The sequence below is a fragment of the Coenobita brevimanus genome, chromosome 22 (assembly GCF_032717465.1).
Source record: "Coenobita brevimanus isolate Jiangsu-jjx chromosome 22, ASM3271746v2, whole genome shotgun sequence".
NCBI lineage: Eukaryota > Metazoa > Arthropoda > Malacostraca > Decapoda > Coenobitidae > Coenobita > Coenobita brevimanus.
Window position 1 is genome coordinate 19,633,173 of NC_136975.1, and position 23,767 is coordinate 19,656,939.

Below are 23,767 nucleotides of genomic sequence, written 5' to 3' on the forward strand. Positions count from 1 at the left end.
TATATATATATATATAATGTATATACTGAGAGAGAGAGAGAGAGAGAGAGAAAGAGAGAGAGAGAGAGAGATGGTGGTGGTGGTGCTGTAGTATTAACACACTCAACTTCGAAAATGGATGACCTAATGTTCGATACCTAAACCATTTAGAGTGGCTGTAGTTGCACACCCTACTGGCAGTTCGAAGACCCAGAGACTACACTTTTCTTTGACGCTATATGTACTCACCCGAATGGACCCATAGAACACTTAAAAAAAAAAAAAGAGGAAAAAAAAACAAAGGGGAACGTAAAGCTGTTGAATAAATAATTCACCAAAACTATGATAGAAGCTCCAGAAAAATGTAAAAAATAACTGACCGCTAAATATGAACAGTAACAATATTACGCTGCAAGAGGTCATGAGTATAGCTGAGAAATTATAAACAACAACCTTACGAAATAATGATAACGATAATTATATAATGAATAAAATTAGGCTGAATGACATATACAGAAAAACTGTAGAAAAAAAAATGATGATGAAGCAATTACGCAGAGTTAACCCTTTAACCGCGGGTATTGTTTTGGTCTGACTGTCCTCTCCCGCGGGGGTTTCAGCCAAATGTAAACAAACCTTTAAACCTTAATAACTCTGCACAGAATAAAGCTAGAGAAAAAAATAAGGTACCATTAGAAAGTACTAACCTTCAGCTTTCCATTGATGTAGGTTTCATGACTTTGTTAACTTTCACAGGACGGGCAGTGCCGTTAGAAGTGAGGGGTGTAAAATCACTATTTTTCGCTCACACATCATTACCTTCGCTCATACACCATTACCAAATGCCAACCTCATTCTGATAATAATACTATAAACATATATGAACACTGCACATACGATAAACACCCACTCTGTGTTCACTGAGGCAGGTAAAAGGCACTGTAATTACCTGCACTTCACTGCCACATCAGTGGTGTTGTAATCACTATTTTTCGTTCACACACCATTACCAAATGCCAACCTCATTCTGATAATAATACTATAAACATATATGAACACTGCACATACGATAAACACCCACTCTGTGTTCACTGAGGCAGGTAAAAGGCACTGTAATTGCCTGCACTTCACTGCCACATCAGCGGTGTTGTAATCACTATTTTTCGCTCACACACCATTACCAAATGCCAATCACATTCTGATAATAATACTATAAACATATATGAACACTGCACATACGATAAACACCCACTCTGTATTCACTGAGACAGGTAAAAGGCACTGTAATTGCCTGCACTTCACTGCCACATCAACATGTGTTGTCACTCACACAGCTGGACAGATACTGATGCGCGCTTGGTCAGGGGTGGGGTGGGGGGCCCAGGGGGTGGGAGGTGGGGCCCCAGGGGGGGGAAGAGGGAGGTGGGGGTCGGCTGGAGTGAAAGAACTTAATAGCTACTCTCCCTTGAAACAATTGGCGCACGGAAAAAACGCGGGGTATTCAAAATATTCACAAACATTCGAGAATGACACCCGCGGTTTGGTCCAGTTTTTGCAACGTCATTCTGGAATGACACCCGCGGTTAAAGGGTTAAAGAAATAGACTGATACACCTGCACAGTGATACAAATCCCATCGAAGTAAAAATTGAATTGCCATTTTCTCTGCCATGTCTGCCTGAGGTGCTCGTCTCCGCTATTAACCCTTTAACCGTGGGTGTCATTCCAGAATGACATTGCAAAAACTGGACCAAACCGCGGGTGTCATTCTCGAATGTTTGTGAATATTTTGAATACCCCGCGTTTCTTCCGTGCGCCAAATGTTTCAAGGGAGAGTAGCTATTAAGCTCTTTCACTCCAGCCAACCCCCACCTCCCTCCTCCCCCCCCTTGGGCCCCACCTCCCACCCCCTGGGCCCCCCACCCCACCCCGGACCAAACACGCATCAGTATCTGTCCAGCTGTGTGAGTGAGAACACTGCTGATGTGGCAGTGAAGTGCAGGCAATTACAGTGCCTTTTACCTGCCTCAGTGAACACAGAGTGGGTGTTTATCGTATGTGCAGTGTTCATATATGTTTATAGTATTATTATCAGAATGAGGTTGGCATTTGGTAATGGTGTGTGAGCGAAAAATAGTGATTACAACACCGCTGATATGGCAGTGAAGTGAGGGCAATTACAGTGCCTTTTACCTGCCTCAGTGAACACAGAGTGGGTGTTTATCGTATGTGCAGTGTTCATATATGTTTATAGTATTATTATCAGAATGAGGTTGGCATTTGGTAATGGTGTATGAGCAAAGGTAATGGTGTGTGAGCGAAAAATAGTGATTTTACATCGCTCACTTCTAATGGCACTGCCCATCCAGTGATAGTCAACGAAACCATGAAACCTACATCATTGCAAAGCCGAAGGTTAGTACTTTCTAATGGTACCTTATTTTTCGCTCTAGATTTATTCTGTGCAGAGTTATAAAGGTTTAAAGTTTGTTTACATTTTGGTCGAAACCCTCGCGGGAGAGGCCAGTCGGGGCAAAACAATGCCCGCGGTTAAAGGGTTAATATCCCACAAACTCGGGGCAGGAAATTAAAACTCCCAGGCTCTTAAGAACCTCATATGTATAAACTGTCTGGGATTTGCCGGAATATGAACAGAATGTCATAGGTTATGGTGAAAAAAATACGATCCTTCACCTGACTATGTTTCTTTCTGATGAATAAAAGTCACTGTATTCAGCGAGGAAAAGGTATGACGTAAAAAATAAATTGAGCAAAGTTTCACACAGTTACACAAACCCAATCCAACTCTAAACTGAACTTGAAAGCAATATCAATCCTAAACGAAATACACGGAGACAGTGATACATGACAAATAAAAGGAAATGAACGAAACACAGACAAATCATAATTTCTAACTCACCGGAAGCAATCCCCGAGTCCATTCAATGTACTGCCTCAAGCAATCGCTTCCTCTCCTAATATTGAAACAAACTCGCCGCCAGAAATTAACCATCTGAAGAAATTACCTGAACCTGCACCAGCTACTACGGATTGCAGAAGTGTGTGTGTGTGTGTGTGTGTGTGTTAGCCGATGTATTTGGTGGCATGGCAAGGTTGGGTAAAATAAATCTCTTTCATTTATCTGCAATTTAGCCAGTGGTGGAAAATGATGGGTTACTGGAACTGGCTATGTGGTTGGGTCAGGTGGAGAGAATGGAGAATAAGATATTGACTAGGAGACTATGTAGGTGAGATGGAGGGGAGAGTGGCAAGGAAAGACTGAAAATCAGGTGGAGGGATGAAGTAGAGATGTACATGATTAAAGGGAGATGTGACTTGGAGAGTGGGCACCCTGACGACGAAAGGCAGATTGACGTTGTGTCGATTTGTTTGTGATCACCCCTTCTGGGATCAAGGAGTCTGGCTATAATGATAGTGGTACAGGGTGGTAAGTCAAAAATCTGGAAACAAGATCATTTGTTTCTCTCTTCGTAAGTTTGTGAAGATATAATTATGATGGCAGAGTCAAGGGAACGCGTCCATACAGCCTGGGAAATACACCTGCGAGAGTACACTGGCTAGGACAGATGCCTCACTAAAGATCGCCTCAGGCCGGTTTATTAAGGAGGACTGTACGAAGTGTAAGAATGCCTCGAATGTTTGACGGTAAATTATGGAAAACCAGCAACTGTATGATGTATTTAGCCTACAATCCACATTACAGATATGGAATGTAGTAAACATTGATATAGAAAGGCCAAACCTGGTGTATTTCTTTACGTACTGGCTTCTTCAGAATTTAACATCAAAATCTGGAAGCTTGTTAGGTGATGGAGGGGGTTGTGATTATGTGGGCAGAGAAATCGTCTGCTGTCCGAACTGATGCAGTTTCCTAGTACGTTGGGGTAGGAAACTGTTTATCAATTTTAATTTTGCTAACACGGGCATTATATATTTTTAGATGCAGGAGGATCTGTACAAAATACCCTGATCATCTGTCTCTCATAAGCAATAATCTGATGTGAGATATTTCACTTCTGTTGTCTTTAGTGACTTAGAAAGATCACACCTCACCACACCACTCCCTGTCACACAATGCAAAATCACTCTCTCACACACCAGACAGAGGGCATTAATCAAAGGGCCCTGAAGCTCCTGCATCTAGTAAATTTGTACATATTCACAAGATACACAAATATTCCATAATAATACCCCTCAATAACGTCATCACACTAGTCCTAAATGAGAAAGCCCCAGCATACGTTTATATTCAATACAGATGGTGGGTGGTTGGTGACGAAGTGGTAACATGTGAAGTTATGTGACATGTAGGTGGAATGATCATGTGACAGAGAAAAGACAGGATAATGATCTTTGAAACATGTCTTAGCACAAATCGACATTAACCCATCGTGTGCCAGCTATTTTTAGCCCTACGGATCACCCCAGTGCCAGCAATTTTTCAACATTTTTTTTTTTTTTTGCTAAAATGATATATTTTGATGTGGAAACAATGAATTTCGCAATTAACCCTTTAACCGCGGGTGTCATTCCAGAATGGCATTGCAAAAACTGGACCAAATCGCGGGTGTCATTCTCGAATGTTTGTGAATATTCTGAATACCCTGCGTTTTTTCCGTGCGCCAATTGTTTCAAGGGAGAGTAGCTATTATCCAGCCGACCTCCACCTCCCCCCTCCCACCCCCCGGGCCCCCACCTCCCACCCCCTGGGCCCCCCACCCCACCCCTGACCAACACGCATCAGTATCCGTCCAGCTGTGTGAGTGACAACATCGCTGATGTGGCAGTGAAGTGCGGACAATTACAGTGCCTTTTACCTGCCTCAGTGAACACAGAGTGGGTGTTTATCGTATGTGCAGTGTTCATATATGTTTATAGTATTATTATCAGAGTGAGGTTGGCATTTGGTAATGGTGTGTGAGCGAAAAATAGTGATTACAACACCGCTGATGTGGCGGTGAAGGGCGGGCAATTACAGTGCCTTTTACCTGCCTCAGTGAACACAGAGTGGGTGTTTATCGTATGTGCAGTGTTCATATATGTTTATAGTATTATTATCAGAATGAGGTTGGCAATTGGTAATGGTGTGTGAGCGAAGGTAATGGTGTGTGAGCGAAAAATAGTGATTTTAGATCACTCACTTCTAACGGCACTGCCCATCCAGTGATAGTCAACGAAATCATGAAACCTACATCAATGCAAAGGCGAAAGTTAGTACTTTCTAATGGTACCTTACTTTTCGCTTTAGATTTATTCTGTGCAGAGTTATAAAGGTTTAAAGTTTGTTTACATTTTGGCTGGAACCCCCGCGGGAGAGGCCAGTTGGGGCAAAACAATGCCCGCGGTTAAAGGGTTAAAATGCTTACCGAGGCTCAGAAATCAGTTTTATTGAGTCCTGCATACTCGTGTACAGGTATAGCCGCTCTCTCACGCTCACCACGTACGTGAGAGAAAGCCGTTTTCTATGTATGATATACTCAAGTATTTATGCTGGGAAGGTATAGCAATGTTCAGCACACTTTTCTGATTACTTATTACTTCAGCATCTATCACAATTTGTGTGTCTTTCTCACTCTGAATGCATTATCTTACACTTACTTGAAGATAGGTACAACCTGACTTCATCACATACAATCCTGGCACTTACAAGAAGGTATGTACAATTTGACTTCACTATATAGTCCTTACACTTACAAGAAAGTATTTACAACTTACACTTACATGAAAATATTTACAAAATGCCATCACTATGTACAGCACTGGGTGAGGCACACAGGCAGAGTGAGGCAGAACGAGCATGAAGGGGGAAGCGAATGAATGTATGGCCTTGACAGCCTGGAGGATGGTAGAGGAACAGTTACCTTACATGCCTGCCAATTTTTACCCACGAATCGTGAAAAATGCAGTCACAGTGAAGTTTTTTATTTTAAACCATTTTAAAACGGCACTGGCAATGGCCGCGGAATTATGTCAGACCATTTTAAAACGGCACTGGCATGCGACGGGTTAACAACCAGACCAGCTTTCATCGCGAATGTGTCACATTCACAGCACATCATATCGCTTACTTGATTCCACTACGTTTCTTCTAAACCCCCTTCTCATTGTACATGTTTCACCATTTCATTCTGGCTGAAGTCGGAGAACTGGTTTGAAAATTTGAAAGTCACTTAATAAAATTATCCAGGGGCAGCAAGAATAACAGAGAATTTAACTTTTGCTCCACTTTCCAAGTCTTCCTACCACCATTCTTCCTAACCCAACCAAAATTGATCCCACGAGTTCAAACCCTAACCTAACCTAACCTAACTTGTTCCACCTTAACATCCTTGACAAAATTTATACAAAAAGGAAAATCTGCATGAAAGAGAGTCATTTTGTGCAATGGAACAAGATGCTAACCCTTTCAGTGCAACAGGTTGAATGAACTCTTCTGTCATTATCATCATTATCATCATTATTATTACTGTATTAAGTTGATTATCATCAATATCACCATCTCTAGTGAACATCACCATATTTATTATAAAAAAAACTCATCGCCATCAGAATAATCATCATCAACGTCACCAATATCTGTATCATTAACCCTCCCAGGCACGTTGACATGAATCGTATTCCTTGTGGTTTGGCACATAAACGCACATTGACTCGAACTGCATGAAAAAGCAGAAAAAACACTGTCAATAGAAAAGTTTTTGGCCAATTTGCGTCAAATTTGGATGCGTTCTAGCGGGGCCCATTCCTCTTCTGAGGTAAACACTTGGCAACACTATAAAGCCTCCCAGGAGTCTGCCCATAGTGAGAAACCTCAGTTAATCAAAGGAGCCAGGCTGTGAGGCTGCGTCATGTGTGCTGTCCCTTTAAATCACCCTAATTCTCCCCCTCCCACCAAAGTCGAAGCCCCAGTGGACTGAGTGTGATAATATATTATTTCTGAGTATAATATGAAGTGATTTTGTCGATGGAACATAGATACATATCTTGAGTTGAAATGGTGCCCGTTATCAGTCGTTAGGCCTTGGGACAAGATGCTTGTTCACTGTAATGGGGTTTTGCCACTCTGCCTCCCCTGGGCCCTATGCTGTGACTACACATACTATATAGAAAAACCAATGTCTAAACTGTATTGTGTGTGAAAGCTAAAGTGGCTTGCTTTGTGATATATTGGAACTAGCATGCATTACGTACGCAATAACCATAGTATGAAATGGGGCAGGCGTTACCTGTATGCTGTAGTCAGGAAGGAATTATTAGAGGTGTTTAGGGACTGCTGTTGTAATTGTGATACTGTATATGCATATGAATTTGTGTGAAATATAAGGCCAACATACTGCGAGTGTTCGTGAAGGAGTGTGGTGTGTGCCAACATAGTGGTGCATCGTAAATCTTGAGGCGAAAGTGCTGCATCACGGTCACACTGTACCATAGTAAGGAATGTAAATAACTGCGGAGGTAGGGGAGGAATCATTGTGGTAGCCATGTATTTACGTTTAATTTAGTGTAAAGTGTATGCGAATTGAGCTGCCAGTGTTTGTGAAGGGATAATTCTAGGTTGCTGAGTGTAGGTTAGCAATACCCTAGTGGCAGGTGTGCAGGTGATGTAAGGATGCCAGGAAACGATGGACGTCATTGAACAGGTACTGTAACCCGAAACTTGCTAAGACATTTTGTGAGAAGTTATACTTTATGTACAATGAACATAAAATGTGCAGCGAGAGTTTGTTGTGGGATATTGTGGGTGCGTAGCATAGGTTAGCGATACCTTAGCGGCAGGTATGTGGGGACGTAAGGACGCCGGACAATAAAGGATGTCATTGAGCAGGAACTGTAACTTGCCAAGACATTTAGTGAGAAGTTATACTTTATGTACAATGAACGTGAAATGTGCAGCAAGTGTCCGTGAAGGAATTCTGTGAGTGCGTAGCATAGGTTAGCGATACCTTAGCGGCAAGTGTGTGGGGACTTAAGGATGATGGGCAACGACGGACGTCACTGAACAAGTACTGTAACTTGCTAAGACATTAAGTGAGAAGTTATACTTTATGTACAATGAACGTGAAATGTGCAGCAAGTGTCTGTGAAGGAATTCTGTGGGTATGTCGTGTAGGTTAGCAATACCTTAGTGGTAGGTATGCAGGGACGTCAGGACGCCAGGCAACCACGTGCATCATTGAACAGGGACTTTAACTTGCTAAGACATTTAGTGAGAAGTTATACTTTATGTACAATGAACATGAAATGTGCAGCAAGTGTTCGTTGTGAGATATTGTGGGTGTGTAGCGTAGGTTAGCGATACCCAAGCGGCAGGTGTGCAGGTGATGTAAGGATGCCGGGCAGCAATGGACATCAGTGGACAGGTACTGTAACGTGCTAAAACATTTGATGATTATTTATGATTTATATAAAATGTTTGTGAAATGTGTCATGGGTGTTCGTTGTGGGATGTGGGTGCCTAGCGTATGTCAGTGATACCTTAGCGGCAGGTGTGCACGTGATGTTAGGACACCGGGCAACAACAGGCATCAGTGGACAGGTACTGTACTTTGCAAAGACAACTGTTGATTATGATTTATAATAAAATGTTTGTGATATGTGTCACGAGTGCTCATCGAGAGATAGTTTCATGTGTTGGGGAAACCTTGGGGAAAGGAGTGAAAAAAAAAATATATATATATATATATATATATATATATATATGTGTGTGTGTGTGTGTGTGTGTTTGGCACACACCCAGGGACAAAAGTGGACAGGTATTACACCACGCAAAGACCCTGAAAAGTTATCGTTTATCTGAACTGTTCGTAAATGGTGCAGCAATTGGCCGTATGGAAAGATATAACACCACTTGTGTAGTGCTACTCTCAATGGAAGGTGTTGCGTGACAGTGAATAATATCTCTTGTTTTTCAGCTGAGAACCTAAACAGCTTATATTGGACTTTCTGTGTGTCAGTGCTTGCCACAATGGAGAAGAGGGGGTTTGTGTTCTGACAAGGGGCAAAAGGTTCTCTTCGAAGAGGAGACTGAGAGCTACGAGGATGAGCAGCTGAGTGATGCTTCAAGTGAGGAGGACTGGGATGATGTTCAACGCCATTCCCCTTGGGCGGCTTTGCCCCCACCCCTACCACGACGGGAGCAGACACCACCATCACCAGTGTTGGGACCATCAGCCCAGCCATCGTCTTCACTTGGACGACAGGCATCACCTTTGCTTGGACCTCTTGCTCCAGCAGCCATTGCTGTCTCTCTACCTCTTGCCTCCAAATCCCCCTTGGCCGAGCCCATGTCACCAGTAGCAGGGCCTAGTTATGTGACACAGGCACCTGCATGCAGCGCAGTGTCTGCGACACAATTGGTGCAGGATGCGACTGTGTCGTCGTCCCCTGCCCGGTCGACAAGCGTGCTGTCTCTGACAGCAGCAGGAGGCAGTCTCATCGTCCTCATCGTCGGAAACCTCACCCCCTCTACGAGGCCGGCGTGGTCCATGACCCGGCTATGGGGGACGGCCAAGGGGTGTTCAAGTCTAAAGGGTGTTGATATCCCAACCCACTGCCACCACTGCAGGAGGTGTTGCTACAGAGGTTATAGGGTGGAGCAGTGGCCCATTCACACCAACTAAAGGGCCCTTCATAGGATCCCCAGGAATGAAGGTGGATCCGTCAACAACGCCTCTCCAGTTCTTCCAGCTGTTTTTCACAAGGGAGTTGTTGACGTGTTTCACCCACAAGACCAACAGCTACGGGTCATTCCTAGGGACTGTGTTGGATGCATGGTTCATCTGCAATGAAGAGGAGATGGCCAAGTTCCTGGGGCTGTACTTCTTCATGTGGGTGGTGAATATGCCAACCATCAGGCATTACTGGAGGAGATTCTGTCTCCATAACTACCTCCTTTTCCAGTGAGTGATGAGTGGGAGGCATTTCAGGACCATCCTGAAACACTTCCATGTCTTCAACTCACTTGCTATACCTCAGGACAGTCGTGACAGGCTCATCAGGGTTCCCACAGTGACGGAGTACCTCCTTCAGCAGTTCCAGGACACCTACTTACCCAAGGAGCACCTCAGCCTGGACAAGGCCTCACTGGTGTGGAAGGGGCACCTCAGCTTCCACGTCTACAACCCCATGAAGCCCTCGAATTATTCCATCAAGTTTTACATCCTGGATGAGGCTTCCTTGGGGTACATCTGGAATTTCGAGGTGTGTTCGGGACAGAAGAAGGTACTGGAAACCACCATTTGGAGCCTTGTAGAGCCGCTGAAGGATCTGGGATACAAAGTTTACATGGACAACTATTATAATTCTGTATCTCTGTGCAAAAGCCTCTTCAGTGCAAGAACCTATGTGTGTGAGACCCTACGCCAGGCAAGAGGAGCACCGAAGTGGCTGCAAGACATCGCCGGGACCGAGAACCTGCCAGAGGAGGCATGGCATCAATGCATAAGTCAACGTGATGGTGTTGCTGTGGAAGGACAAATACACTGTCAACATGGTTTCCACCTTCCACAGCACAAGCACCGTCCAAAAGCAGGTTCAAGGGAAGACCAGGGGTCCTGACAGGAGGACAACCTATGTCCAGAAGATCGTAGACAAGCCTGTCGTGGTGGAGGACTATCATCGACACATGGGTGGGGTGAACCGCTTCAACCTGATAGTCCAGTCCTACCCCATCCAGCAGCGGACCAAGAAATGGATCAAGATAACCTTCTACGTCATCCAGATGGCCATGTTCAATGCGTTCGCCCTGTAGGGGAGCGCAGTGATATTTCGGCCAGGAGGATGGTTCGGCCACTGGCCTTCCTGAATAATGTAGGGAACCTAGATCATTGAGATTTCACGTGAAGTTGCGTGATCTTGCCGACAAATGGCACATGTTTTTTTGTTTTGGTTGGCCGGGAAACAGCAACATCAGGTTAGATTTTATGATTTTCATGACCCCTATGTACTTTTTCGGTGATCCAACGTAAGCAGTAGCTCCATTAATACTTCAGGGGTGTTATCCATATATAGTGCAAATATCATTTATTGTCTATAGGTGACGTGAGGGTAGATAACACTCGAACAGCTTATGAACTCTGGGTTTCGGGGCACCATGTGTACATCTTTATACATGGGGGATGATTCGGCCACTTGAAGTGAGGGATGGTTCGGCAGGGTTGCCAGGTGGCCGAACCATCTCTCATAATTATCTAATGATTTATTTTCTTTATTTAACAATTTTTTTCTATCTATCTATCCATCTATATACCTAGGCTGCTTCCCCAAAGGAAAGGGAGGTAGCCGAGACAGGACGACACACTCCCCATTTACTCATCCACTCAAACACATTCATTCGCATCTTAGGCCCAAAGGGGAGAACGGACTGATCCTCACCGCACTACACTGCACAAGGGTCAACTGCGCAATGCAATCAGTGACATCTGCAGCAGGGCCCGACAGCAGAGCTGGTTTATCCCTGCCACATCATAACAGACTCATCCCCTTACCTTTTTTCTATAAAATTACATATTCTCTCTCTCTCTCTCTCTACTTTCCCTCAGAAATTGATGAAGCTTCTGTTTCAAGAAACGCTATAATTGGAGTATTACCTGAACCAGTTTCACAAAGCACTAAGCGAAGGCAAAGGTATTACAACTTTGGATTTTTGTTTCACTGGATTTAAAATGCATTAAGAGTAAACAGCATGTAAGAGAAGTAGCTTTCATTTGACTCGGATATTTTCTTTCACAAAATTATAGTTTTATTTTATCTGTGATAGGCAAGAGTAGAGCCATTTAATTTCATTATAAGGAGATTGTTTGTTCCTTGTTTCATTACAAGGAGATTGTTTAGGTAAAAATAAATCCAATAAATCATGTCAGCACAGATGAAAATTTGATTCTTAATTTTCCTACTGTATTTAATTCTTTAATTGAGCCCCAGAGGCAAGTGGCCAAATCATCCCACATGGTGGCCGAACCATCCAACGCCAGTGGTCGAATCATCCACACCAAGAGGGATGGTTCGGCCATTTTGGAGACCTTAAGAGTTTGGATTACTGCCAAGAAATGATGTAAGTTTAAGAACTGACAATAGCACACAAAAGAGCCAAAAGATGTGGCTTCCTCTTGGAATAAGCAGATTTTAAGAATTTCTTAAACTTTATTTATTATGATTTTTTTTCGAAAAAGTGGCCGAATCATCACCGCCCTCCCCTACAAGAAGTGCTCGCGTGGGTCAGTCAGTCTGCTGGACTTTGTGGAGGAGATAGTGGACAAGCCCCTCCACTCTGATAGAGCAGAGTGTCCCGCATCAGGGCACATCATCCACCATGCCCCTGACCTTCCAACCTGATGGCCAGCAGGACTTCCAGCACTTGCGGCACCTGCAGCAGCACCAGCACAGGTCCCATCACCACCGTCTCCTGGGCCAGCACTATATCCTGGACCAGCACCAGACAGGTGCCCACACCACCATCTCCAGGAGGAGGACCAGCACAGAAGCCAGCACGACCTTCTCCTGCAGGACCAGTATGGGTGCTGAGACAACCATCAGCAGTTCCTTGTCCGTCGAGAAAACCTGCTGCCACTGCCATGCCCAGCCCTGCAGCTGCACCTCCAGGACGACAGACCAGGGAAGACCAGGAGGACATCCAACCAAGCGTCATAGAGTCATCAATGACAGAGTGCAGTTGGATCACACACTGGGCCATCAACGGGAGAGGATCCCCAACCGGAGGAGGCTCCAGTGTGCCTTGTATGCTCTGGCAAAGATGAGGAGGGACACAAGTCACATGTGTCCTGTTTGTGATGACCTGCTTTGCGTGGGTGATTGCTTCGAACGGTACCATACCAAGCGAAGTATTCGCTAGTGGAGCGCACACACACACACACACACACACACACACACACACAAAGGAGTTAAGTAAACCATTATTTTTAATTTTCAAGAAATCCTTGGGTCAAGGTAAACTACCTGATATTTGGAAGAAAGCAAATATTGTCCCTTTATTCAAGAAAGGAAATCGACAAAATCCACTCAACTACCGACCAGTATCACTGACCAGTGTTGTAAGCAAGGTATTAGAAAAGCTTATAAGAAAAGCTTGGGTAAATCATCTAGAAGAATACAGTATGATAACAGAAAGACAGTTTGGTTTCAGAAAAGGAAAATCATGTGTTACTAATCTGTTGAGCTACTATGACAGAGTAACAAACACAGTACAGGAAAGAGAAGGATGGGTGGACAGTATCCATTTAGATTTCAAGAAAGCTTTTGACACAGTACCACACCAAAGACTTTTATGGAAACTGTACCATCAAGGAGGAATTCGAGGCAAACTGTTTTGTTGGATGCAAGACTTTCTCATAAAGAGAGAAATGAGAACAGTACTAAGAGGAAACTACTCATCATGGAAAGAAGTGACTAGTGGAGTACCACAGGGTTCAGTGCTGGCACCAATCATGTTTTTAGTGTATATAAATGATATAAACAGTAACACTAGAAATGAGAGCTATCTGAATATGTTTGCAGATGATGCAAGAATACAAAGGAGAATTACTAACACAGACTCTGGTAAAGAGCTACAAGAAGAATTAAATAAACTTCATGAATGGAGTAATACATGGCAAATGGAATTCAATCTGGACAAGTGTCATGTAATCAAGTTTGGTAAAAATGGAAAAAGACCTGATTGGGATTATAAGTTAGGAAATAAAACCCTATACACATCAGAAAGAGAGAAGGACCTAGGTGTGCTTATCAATAACAGACTATTTCCGGCTGACCACATCAGCGAGAAGGTACGGAACATGTATACACTGCTTGCAAATATGAGAATTGCATTCACATACATAAATGAAGACATGCTAAGAAGGATAATAACATCATTCATTAGACCAACCCTGGAATATGCATCAGTAGTCTGGAGTCCTCATCTCAAAAAACACATAGACAAGATTGAAAAAGTTCAAAGGGCCGCTAAAAGATGGATACCAAACTTAAGGGACCTAAGCTACGAAGAAAGACTAAATAAACTGAATCTACCAACACTACAGGATAGAAGGAAAAAAGGTTACATGATAATGCTATATAAGTGCATATCAGGGAAGGAGAAAATAGACATAAATGATTACTTAACATATGGAGAAGCATCAGCAAGAGGACACTGCAAAAAACTGCATAAGAAGAGAGGTGATAAATACGTAAGGAAATTCAGTTTCCGAAACAGAGCAACTGATCAATGGAATGCACTACCGAATGAAATAGTGTGTGCCAAAACAATTCACAAATTTAAGGATATGTACGATAAATATGGTTTAAGACACGGGACAGTAGGAACTTGACTCATTCCTGTAAAGATAAAATTAGGTAAGAACAATTAGGTAAGAACACACACACACACACACACACACACACACACACACACACACACACCACATAACTCCTCATCTTCAAATCCCACCAAGGTCCTTCAGGCCTCTCAACACTCCTGGAGGAAGTGAGTTTTCCAAATTTTGTTGATATGTCTATTGGCATATTATCAATACCTCTTCATTTTCCACACATATAACCATTTCCTCCTGAATATTACACATATGACAGAAAGTACAGTTTCATAAGCAGTAACTAGAAAAATGTAGTGTTCATGTCTAGTTGGATATAACATTAATAAAAAACAACCCTTGGAGATTTTACAGTCTGTACATAAAAGAAAAAAAAAAAAGATAAAAAGACTTTGGGAGCATAGTCTTCAGGCAAAGGGGGGGAAGACAGTTTTTTTTTTTTTTTTTCGCTTGCAGTAAAACTAGGTAGCAATCGGAAGAGTATTCTAGCTTTGTCGTTCTATTACTCGAAAACTATTGGACGTATCGACTTCCTGTAAGACCCTTGATAAAGAGCAGTAAATTCTACGTACGTTCATTACCAAAATATAAGCCTTTGGGAGCATATTTTGTAGGTAAAGGCGGGGGAAGATTTTTTTTTTTTTTTTTTTTTTTTTTTTGCAGTATATAATAGTCGAAAACGCTCGCCGGAGTAATCTCACTTTGTCGGCAATTTACTCGAAAACTATTGGCCATATCGATTTCCCGTAGGAACCATGATCAAGAGCAGTAAATTCTACGTATGTTCATTACAAAATATAAGCCTTTGGGAGCATATTTTATAAGAAAGCTGGGGGGAACAGAGTGTGTTTTTTTTCTCACTTGTGGTAAAAGTCAAAAGCGCTCAGAGTAATGTCACTTTGTCGGTCAATTACTCGAAAAGTATCGGACATATCGATTTCCTGTCAGAACCATGATAAAGAGCAGTAAATTCTACGTATGTACAGGATATAACAATGTAATATCTCTGATAAAAAGTTGTTACGTAGGCGGAAGTATAGCATTTGGTGTGCGCGTATGATGAAAGTGGCACATAGCCGTAAGTACCCAATCTTTTTTGCGATTTACTCGGAAACTATAAGGCGTATCGAAAATCTGTTTAGACCATGAGAAAGCTCATGAAATTCTACACAATAATGTGAAATAAAAACATAAGGTGTGCGAAAAAACTTTTGCAGGAAAGTTCCCTGTACGTTTTTTTTTTTTTTTTTTTTATGGCTTTCAGTTTTTGGCTATTTTCTCGAAAAATGCAAATCGTATCAAAACAGAATAATTCTCATTAGAAAGCTGATGAATTTCTCTATCGAAACTTCTAAAAACATTTTCCTGTATGATGGAAAGCATTCGAATGGTGATGTTGGGAAGTGAAACTGACATTGGAAAATGTTAATTCAGGTCCACCTTTGTAGTTTTATTTGTTTCCCTTTTTTTTTGTGTGTGTGCTTATCAGCTAGAACAAACATCGACGAATAAGATCATATAGGTTTCATGGCGGTATATTGAGGTTTGGGTGACGAAAATAAGGCGAGAATACATGTTTTCAGCAGCGCACGGGTGGGCTGGGCGGGCGGCCTGTAGAGTAAAATCGTGTGCAGGGAAACTTACTGAAACTTATGCATGCGCAAGAGGGTTCAGATCAATTACTTTAATACCATTATCACTATCTCAGTCACCATGATCGTCATCGTCATCATTAATCATTAATCACCACGCTGCTTAATCACGATTGAAGATAAACAACAGGATAAAGCAATAACGGAAAATACGTCCTCAATTTATATAAAGATGAATACAAAGACCTATATGTACTGTAGATGGGAGGACAAACGGATAGAATCCAGATAGACACAAATGGATAGACATATTGAAACATCAATGGAAACACATATTGACATAGAGACTGATGAATAGATAAATACTGATACAATTAGTCATAAGTTTTATGCATCTATCTACCAACTTTCTCCCTCTCTCTCTCTCTCTCTCTCTCTCTCTCCGTGGGTGTGTGGGTGTATACATACACACACACACACACACACACACACACACACACACACACACACACACACACACACATATATATATATATATATATATATATATATATATATATATATATATACAGTAATATATATATATATATATATATATATATATATATATATTATATATATATATATATATATATATATATATATATATATATATATATACATATATAGATAGATAGATGGATAGATATAGATAGATAGATATATATATATAGATAGACAGATATAGATATATAGATAGATAGATAGATAGATAGATATAGATAGATAGATAGATATAAATATTCTCTCTATCTACACCAAACTTCATGCACAGTACACACTACACATCCTTTTCTAAAATTCAAAAAAAAAAATTATGGCGTCTTATCACCCACCCTCGGAGTCCCCAGGGGGGGGGACCATAAATGCCCCCACCTTCCGCCCCTCTCTCGGTGACGACTTGAGGTGCCTGGAACCACTGTCTGACTCTCTTCTTCATTTCTGCATCATTCGCGGCCTTTCCTCTAACTTTCGCTCTGTTGAGCACCACCTCTCCTCCTCTAAACCTCAACTTCTTTTTCTAACTGGGACTCAGCTGTCTGAGGCAACTGACAGCAAACCCTTTTCTGTATCCTCCTACTTTCTCTATACTCATTTCAAAGCCAAAGGTGGCTGTTGTGTATATATACGCAACGACTATCTTGCTCCCGTGTTCCTGAACTCGATTCTTCTGAATTCTCTACACTCTGGCTTCGGCTTTCCTGTCATTCTCTGACTAAATATATTTGTACTGTTTACTTATCCCCTAATTCTGCTGACTATCAAAAATTCTTTGACTATCATACTTCTACGATGGAACACATTCTATCCATTTCTCCTTTCTCTGAAATCTCCATTCTAAGAGATTTCAATGTTCACCACCACCTTTGGTTCTCCTCTCCTTTCACTGATCCACCTGGTGAACAAACCCGTATCTTTTCTATCCTTAACCCCTTAACCGCGGGGCGTCACTTTCGTGACGCTTGGGAGCAAGGGATCATACCGCGGGGCGTCGCTTTTGTGATTCTGTGTTATTTTGAATTCACGCGGGCTTCCAAGTGGGGGCTTGTATCATCTATCAGTACTGCCAATGTCCAACACTAGTCAGCACTCCTAATCTCATCTGTACTCCCATCCATTGTTGACAATTTAGCCATTTCTCCCCGTTCTTGACTCCCCTCCCTACCCCCTCTCCATTACCCTATCCACTCGCCTGCCCGGCCGTGCTACGCTAAGTAAATCTTCCCTGGAATTTTTCACTGATTTCATCCATTGAAATAAGCCCTATGTCCTATTTTTATACCAAATAATATATACAAGAAAGAAATAAGGTAAGTGAGAGTGCCATACACCTGGATTTGGCTAATTATCACCTGACAACACCTCACGTGCACTCGTTCGCTAATTTTCGCTGTTTTTTTCCCCTTGAAATATGCCATATAATCTATTTTCGTAATAAATATACATGTAAGGAGGGAAGGGAGAAGCCTAAGTGATATTTACATTCACCTGGAACTACCTAATTTATAATGTATTGTCTAGATTTCCTGCCAATCATATCAGTGCTAGACAAAGCTGTTTCAAGATATAACATTGGTAGCTCTGAATATATATCTCCTAAGTAGGCCTCTAATCTATTTTCGTAATAAATATACATGTAAGGAGGGAAGGGAGAAGCCTAAGTGATATTTACATTCACCTGGAACTACCAAATTTATAAAGTATTGTCTAGATTTCCTGCCAATCATATCAGTGCTAGACTTAGCTGTTTCAAGAAGTAATATTGGTAACTCTGAATAACCCCTAGCAGGCCTCCACGCTGGCTGGCCCTCCGTTATCAGTTCACTCTCATCTTCCCAAGCGAGAGTACGTATGTTTCTTCTTGCTGACTTCAAGGCCTTTTTTCACCCCCATGCAAATGGCCCTGTGACCTTTACCCCCTACTAAACCTCGTGTGGAAAGAGGTAAAGGGCTGACAATTGATAAAAGAGTGACTACGATCTTTCTATTGAGTAAAACAGTGCAAGTGGAATTGTAAATAATGTGTAAATAATGTGTAAACAGCAAGTGAAAGTAATGAATGTAAATATACGTGAACAATGGAAAATAGTTTTATAAGTTATTTCAAGTGACAGTGCACAACACAGTGTAAATAAAATAGAAATGTAAATAACGTAAATAAAATAGAGAACGTAAATAGAAATGTAAATGAGTAGTATTATAAGAATACGAGTATATACCCTAGGAGTAATGAAAGTGAAAGTTTCACTCTAGCATGTCTGAATGCTATGAGTTATGAGAGTGAAGATGAAAGTGACATTCACTCTCAATGCCAGTATACACGACGAGAAAGTGAATGCTACGTATTTTACTGAAATAAATTGAATCCCTACAGTGACAATAAACTAATACTACTGAAGGAAACTTATGGATAAAGACTGTAGATATATATAAGTGTTATATAGTAATAGAAATATAAAGTGTGAGGGGTTTTATGAATAATAAATGACAGACTACCAAGAGCGAACTAGTGCCAGTGCGACGATCAGACGCGCTCGTAATTTCCATTGCTTTCACAGTGTTTTTTTTTTTTTAGTATGGATCCCAAACTACTTGAAAATTGTAGAATAGTGTTTATAGTGTTTGTATCTGGCTGTGGTAATCATATTACGGGTTGTCGGGAAGTGTAAAGTGGAGACTTCGTTACCCTACTTCAGAGGTCTCCACAAGTCCTACGGTAACCGAAGAAGGCTCAACAATCATTCCAGGAGAAAGCTGAAGGTATGTGCCATAAGCATATGTAATTTTATTATTCTAGGACTAATAACTGATTTTTGGCAAATATTTTTTGAGAGTCTGTCAGAGCCCAAATAACCCCGCGGCACACGCAAGGCATTGGTAAATAAGCCCGCGGTATAGGGGTTAATGACCTACAGCAGCTAGTACAGCACCCTACCCATATCCCGGACCGCCTTGGAGACAGCTCCAACATACTTCACCTCTTCCTTACAACTAATCCTTCTGCTTACGCTGTTAATCTTTTCTCTCCATTGGGCTCCTCCGATCACAACCTTATCACCTTAACCTGTCCTATCACTCTGGTTTGGCCTGTGGACCCTCCAGGGAAACGTCACCTGTGGCATTTTGGAGCCACGGATTGGGAGGCCCTCAGGCAGTACTTCTTTGATTTTCCCTGGAATGATTATTGCTTCCATGGCCGGGAGTCATCTGAGTGTGCCTTGCACATTACGGATGTTATTCTCTCGGGCATGGAAGGATACATTCCTTTCTCATATTCTTTGACTAACGCAAGAAAGCCTTGGTTTAATCACGCTTGTTCTAATGCTGTCTGCAACAAGGAGAGGGCCTACAAAACGTACTGGAGCCAACCCACCCCTGAATCACATCATCTTTACTGTACATTTCTGCCCGGAATCGTGCTAAGTCTGTTCTTCGCTCTGCTAAAAATAATTTCATCCGTACTAAATGCTCTCAACTCTCCAACTCGAATTCTTCACGCTCCTTCTGGTATCTTGCCAAAAACCTTTCTAACAACTTTACCTCATCATCCTCCCTTCTCTTTTCTACTCTGATGGTTCTGTAGCTATTTCTTCTACTGATAAAGCAGATCTCTTCGCACAGACTTTCTCCTCCAATTCCACCTTTGACGATTCTGGTGCTGTTCCTCTATCACTTCCCACCTCTGACATCCTCATGGCTGACATGGAAATTTCTTCAGCTGATGTATTTTCTGCCATCACTGGCCTCAATACTAACAAGGCTTATGGGCCTGATGGAGTCCCTCCTGTTGTTCTCAAGAACTGTGCTTCTGTGCTTACACCCTGCCTAGGCAAACTCTTTCGCCTTTGTCTGTCAACTTGTACCTTTCCTTCATGCTGGAAGTTTGCTCTCATTCAGCATATCCCAAAGAAGGGTGGCCACTCCCAACCCTCCAACTCTCATCCAGTTGTTTTAACATCCTGTATTTCAAAAGTTTTCGAGTTAATTCTCAATAGAAAATTTTAAGGCATCTTTCCTATCACAACCTTCTTTCTGATCATCAGTACGGGTTCCGTCAGGGACGCTCCACTGGTAATCTTCTCACCTACCTTTCAGACTCCTGGTCATCCTCCTTTCGGGATTATGGAGAAAGCTTTGCCATTGAACTTGACATCTCAAAGGCTTTCGATCGAGTCTGGCATAAATCTTTAATTTCCAAACTACCCTCTTACGGTTCCTATCCTTCTATCTGTGCCTTTATCGCTAGCTTCCTTTCTGGTCGTTCTATAGCCGCTGTTGTAGACGGCCATCGTTCTTCTCCTAGATCTATCAACAGTGGTGTTCCTTAGGGCTCTGTCCTATCACCAACTCTCTTCCTTTTATTCATCAATGACCTTCTAAGCTGTACATCTAACTCTATCCACTCATTTGCTGATGACTCCACCCTTCACCTTTCCATCCGGTTCCCGCAGTGTCCATCTCAGCAGTTACTTCAACAAACAAGGAATGAGGCTATGGTACACCTAATGTCTGACTTAGCTCGTATCTCTGACTGGGGTAAAAATAATATGGTTGTTTTTAATGCATCTAAGACTCAGTTCTTACACCTATCAACCCGTCAAAATCTTCCACAGGTATACCCAGTAATGTTTAATAATATTCAGCTTAATCCTGCATCGTCCTTGAACATGCTTGGGGTTTCTTTTACTCGGGACTTATCTTGGAAAGAGCATATTACATCTCTTGTAAAATTTGCTTCCAAGAGATTGGGTGTGCTAAGCCGACTCCGTTCTTTCTTTACCCCTGCACAATTGTTGACTCTATACAGGGGTTTTATCCGCCCCTGTGTGGAGTACAACTCTCACGTATGGGGAGGCTCCCCACATACAGCTCTTCTCAATAGGGTGGAGTCAAAGGCTTTTCGTCTCATTAACTCTCCTCCTCTTACTGACTCCCTTCAACCTCTGTCTCTTCATCGCACTGTTGCATCTTTATTTCCTTTCTATTGCTACTTTAATGGTCACTGCTCCTCTGAACTGTCTGCATGCATTCCTCCACCTCTACGACGGGCACGTAGCACCCGTCTAGCAGCAAACTCTCATCCCTTTTCTGTCCAACTCTCTAATGCAAGAGTTAACCATTACTCCCAGTCCTTCATTTAGCAACAGGTCAACTTTGGAACTGTCTCCCTCTGACTGTATTTCCTGCTGCCTATGATCTCCAGTCTTTCAAATGCAGTGTGTCCAGGCATCTCGAAATGAATGGATCTTGAACTTGGCTCTCTCTTGTATTGTGTTTTGCTCTTGGAGGGAACTCTAATGTCAGCTCATGGCCTTTGGTTCCTTCTTCCTCGCATAAAATATATATATATATATATATGTGTGTGTGTGTATTGGTAGAAGAAGAGATCTGTATTTTGTTTTTGTTGATTTGGAAAAGGCCTTTGACAGAGTCCCTAGAGAGGTGGTGAAGTGGGCAATGAGAAAGCTTGGCTTGGAGGAGTGGCTGGTTAGGGTGATTATGGCTATGTACGTGGGTGCTCGCACCCAGGTTAGAGTGAATGGAGATTTGAGTGATGAGTTATCCGTGAATGTTGGTGTGCATCAGGGGTCAGTTTTGAGTCCCATTTTCTTTATCATGGTACTTGAATCCCTTTCACGTGACTTTAGAAATGGACTTCCGTGGGAGATGTTATATGCTGATGATTTGGTGTTGATTGCAGAGAACGAAAGGGAGGCGGAGGTAAGGTTTAGGAAGTGGAGAGATGGTATGGGGCACAAGGGCTTAAGGGTAAATGCAGATAAAACAAAAGTGATGATATCTAGAGTTGGTGGCGGTACTGTCAAAGACGAGGGAGAGTGGACATGTGCAGTTTGCCACAAGGGCATGGGAAGTAATTCTATCTTGTGCAGTGTTTGTGATAAATGGGTGCACAAGAGATGTAATGGTATCAGAGGCAGACTGCGAGATAATACTGATTTTATGTGTACAATGTGTTGGGGAGAGCAGGTGGAGATTGTAAAGCGTGAAAGGATTGAACTTGCTTGTGAATCTCTTGAGTGTGTGGATGAGTTTTGTTATTTGGAAGTCATGTTGTTTGCAGGAGGTGGGGCTGGAGCTAGCTCTGTGGCTAGGGTGAGAAGTGGCTGGAAGAAATTCAGGGAGCTCTTGCCTCTCCTGACATTGAGAGGGCTCTCTCTACGTGCTACGGGGTCTTTGTATGCAGCATGTATTAGGAGTGTAATGCTGTGTGGTAGTGAGAAATGGGCAGTAAAGGAGGAGGATATTAGCAGGCTCATAAGTACAGAAATGACAATGATTAGGTGGATGTGTAGTGCGTCCCTGCGTGCAAGGTCCAGGAGGGGCTGGGTTTACAATGGACGAGTTGAGAGGTAGGATGGGACTGGAAAGTATTGGTGATGTGATGAGGAGAGGTAGATTGAGATAGTTTGGACATTTGGAGGGGATGGGGGATGATAATTGGGTGAGGAAGGTGAAAAGTGTTAATATCGGGGGTGGGGTTATGAGGGGTAGACCGAGAAAGACATGAGACGAGGTCATTAAGTGTGACCTCAGGGTTAAGGGTCTGAACAGGGAGGCTGCACTGGATCGTGCAGCGTGGAAAGCTGCCATTAGGTGACCAAGGCCAACGCATGCAAGCATGTTGGAGCCTTTAAAAACGAAAACGAAAACTATATATATATATATATATATATATATGTCCATCCATCCATCATCCAATCCCACGTTGCCCCATGAGGAGCATAGAAGCCCGGGGCTAGGCAAGTTGGTCCTGACATTTAAGATAAAAGTGATCAGCATCACTCATCCCTGAGTGGCATTATGTGAGCAATAAACCCCAACCACCCCTTGAATATAAACCTTCATCGGCTCAATCCGATTGGAGAGCCACAATTATGCACTAAACCACTAGAGCCAAAATTTGGTTATATGGTTACCACCCAGCATAGTGAATAGTTTCCTGGTGAACAGGAAACAGGGTGGTACTCCCGAGGGGAGTAGGAGTGCTGGTGATAAGGAGAGCTGGAGCTCCTATTTCACCAGCTATCTAACCATCCCCTTTTGCTGACCTTTTCGGTGCGACAGTAACGTGGAGAGTAGACCAGCATACTCTCCCAAACATTTCCTATAACTATCTTATGCACTACACCACATGCCCTTTACATTTCACACAACATATCCCACTACGTTACAGGAGTTGGCACCAGCAAGGGCATGTGGCCAGAAAACTTTGCTCCCGCTACCTAGTGGCAGACTTCTGGGGGGAGGCGTGACAGGGATTCTGCCGGCATAGATCATGGGTCCAGGGCGA